Source organism: Mytilus galloprovincialis, chromosome 6 (assembly GCF_965363235.1).
Source record: "Mytilus galloprovincialis chromosome 6, xbMytGall1.hap1.1, whole genome shotgun sequence".
Taxonomy (NCBI): Eukaryota; Metazoa; Mollusca; class Bivalvia; order Mytilida; family Mytilidae; genus Mytilus; species Mytilus galloprovincialis.
In genome coordinates this window covers 97,571,511-97,574,901 of record NC_134843.1, presented here as the reverse complement: position 1 = coordinate 97,574,901, position 3,391 = coordinate 97,571,511, and the positions used below count along the sequence as shown (strand labels likewise).

The 3,391-nt window shown below is 30.6% G+C and overlaps 1 long non-coding RNA gene across 1 annotated transcript; it reads right to left on the bottom strand.

Annotated features, from left to right (window-relative positions):
- Positions 1 to 1,612: 1,612 nt before the first annotated feature.
- On the bottom strand, positions 1,613 to 3,069 carry LOC143078447 (uncharacterized). Its single transcript, XR_012979226.1, has 3 exons — positions 2,725 to 3,069; positions 2,296 to 2,374; positions 1,613 to 1,731 (listed from the first exon to the last, which is right to left on the bottom strand). It is a non-coding gene; the product is annotated as an uncharacterized LOC143078447 (long non-coding RNA).
- Positions 3,070 to 3,391: the final 322 nt, after the last annotated feature.

The following is a 3,391-nucleotide window of genomic DNA, read 5'->3' as shown; positions in this document are numbered from 1 at the left end:
CACCGAGGGTCATCACATGTTTTTTTCTCTTTAATTCACAAAAAAAACACCGCAGAAATGACATATAATGTAAGGACGCGTATTAGCGCCACACATTATCTTTTTTTTATTATTTTTCTTCATATCTTTCCGTTTTAACGCAAAATTTGCGTTATAACGTGAACCTTTGCGTTATAAGCTACTATTTGTGATATAATGCAAACCTTTGTGCTGAAACATAAACCTTTGCGTTATAACGCAAATATCTTGATTTCAATTATTAAGTGTTGTATACATATATCCGTCAGTCATTCATTTTGGTTGTGATTTACTAGTAGATAAAAAAAAAAGAAACATACATACAATGTCAAATCATTACAATAAATATGCATAGGAATAATGGAATACTTGAAGTGCAATTATACATAAATTAAGACTGATTTGTGCATCAGAAAAGTATATAATTTAACAAGTAAAAATATATAGTATAGTAAATACATGAAATAGGCACATTTAAATTGAAAGATAAAAAATAATGGCATAGAATTGTGAAACTTTTTTTTTGATGCAAGCATAATATGATAAAGATTCTTTGATAGATAGTCATTGAATTTTCATTTCGATATAATGAAGTAGTTTTAAGATGCTTGGGTAGCAATTTGAATGGAGAGAACATAATTTTATTAATAAAACATCTTCATTCTATACATTTATTGCCAAGGGGTAGCTTGTTAGAATTTAACCAACTTCATACAGTTCTCAAACGAGAGCTTACTTTGGAAGTATATATATATATATATTCGGTTATAGATATATTAGCAGGGTTTATTTCTTTTTTCTTCGGTATAATCTCAATTTACTCAATTTTCCTTGTAATATATATACTAGTAGTTCCAGGTGTAATACCACCATTGATTTTTCCCTATTAGTCTTTGTTAAATTGACACTTTTAAAAAAATTGTACAGTATTTACCTTTATTTCAACCAAAGAAATACTTTGCATGTGTAAAGTTTAATCCTTTCCAGTGATACAGTGAAAATTGCACACTACATTTCATTGCATATAAGAAAATAATCATCACCGGAAGTAAACAACCCAATTTTTACACTTGTATTTACTGGTTACTTGCTTTGGTAACTATGTAACCTTAACGTTCCAGAATATTTTATAAGACGATCAAATAAAAAAAGAATGATGCATTCAGACATCCAACATACATATTTACGACTCAGAAAAATTTAAGTGCATTGAAATGCAGGGTTAATTTTCTACAACTGTCAAATTCAAGGGAATATTTTTTAGGCCTACTTTCGTATGCAACCGGATGTGGCGTACCATGATTTGGTGGTATTACACCTAAAGTACACCTAAATATCAAATAAACTTAATGTAAATTTTTTTCCTCCAATTGCAAGTTATTTCAAGCATAACTGTCAAGTTTTGTCTCAGTCAGAGCTATAGTTTCAGAGAAAATCACTATAATGTAAGGCCATATCCTACGGCAATTTCAGTCTAATTTCTTCGAAAAATGCTCATTTCAGTGTATCATTATAAAATGCAGTGTTGACTACTATCTGATCATAAACTCATGATCTATGCATTCAAACAATTAAATAGAATACAAAAGACAACTTTAAGATGATAAACAATTTTATTGCACCTTTTAGAGTTCATTTGAAGGTCTGTTTTGGTCTGTTTTGGTCCATTTTTCCTCCTTCCTTCCTTTTTCATGAAAACTTGATATCTTTTGTCTAAAAAATAAAACAAATGTGATTATTTACCCACAAAAATTAAATAAATATAATGTTAAATCAATAATTAAAGTGTTTTAGCTGAAAGAACTGTCTCTATAAATGTTAACAGTCTACACGGAAGTTTCTATAAGCCCTTATGTGTAACTCGAGTTTTTGGTCTGTTCGCCTAGTGTGACAAATAACGGTTCCCTTTCAGTCAATCATTTATTGCTACTGGTATCAAGGTCTTTTTATTTACTCATAATAGTATATTTCGAATAGATTTATACAAAGAGTCAACTTTCTTGTATTTTACATTAAAAAATGGGGAAAAGAGTAATACAAAAATACCTCAAAATGTTTTAAAAAGGGTTATGTCCCTTGGAATGCTGGTACAAAAAATAATTGGTAAGAATTATAAAGTTTAAGTATGTGAGACTGGTATCTGATGTGTATAAATCCAGGGCAAATAAGTGTTTAGATGATTTATTGTCTGTGCAAAATGTAGACGACACAATGGCAAATTGTAAACTTTTGCGGCCAAAAAAAACAACAAAAAACATGATGATAGTTGATACTTACTTTAATGCTGAAGTGTTATCTGCAGACCAATTCACATATAAGATTTTTCAACAGAATGCTCTTCAGAACATGGTTAACACTGAAATAAAAAATTCACATGTTGTATAAACAAAACTGTAAGGGTAATTTAAAATTTAACACAGTAAACTAAATACAGCTTTGTCTGTCCACCCATTTGACTTAGAAAACACCCGTAAACCCCCATTTCAAGGCAATTTTACCTCAAACGTGCTTTCTGTGTCTAAATCCATGCCGAATTGTCCATGTTTACAATGTATGAACTGGTTTATTTATAACTTTTAAAAATGAAAGTACAAAAAGGTCACGAGTGCACATATGGTTTCCCTAAATAGGTGTAATACCACCATTGATTTTTCCCTATTAGTCTTTGTTAAATTGACACTTTTAAAAAAATTGTACAGTATTTACCTTTATTTCAACCAAAGAAATACTTTGCATGTGTAAAGTTTAATCCTTTCCAGTGATACAGTGAAAATTTCACACTACATTTCATTGCATATAAGAAAATAATCATCACCGGAAGTAAACAACCCAATTTTTACACTTGTATTTACTGGTTACTTGCTTTGGTAACTATGTAACCTTAACGTTCCAGAATATTTTATAAGACGATCAAATAAAAAAAGAATGATGCATTCAGACATCCAACATACATATTTACGACTCAGAAAAATTTAAGTGCATTGAAATGCAGGGTTAATTTTCTACAACTGTCAAATTCAAGGGAATATTTTTTTAGGCCTACTTTCGTATGCAACCGGATGTGGCGTACCATGATTTGGTGGTATTACACCTTCCATGGATATCGTTTGAGGGGGCCTTTATAGTTTTCTGTTCGGTGTGATCCAATGCTCCGTGTTGAAGACCGTACTTTGGCCTATGATGGTTAACTTTTACAAATAGTGACTTAGATGGAGAGTTTTCTTATTGGCACTCATACCACTTCCTATATTATTCTGCTCATAATTAGTCAATGGTATGTTCTAACTATTCAAGCATTTTACTTTGCAATGACTACAAAGGTAATACATTTTAATATATACAGCCTCCTCAGATAACTGCTGTTTCCATTGAA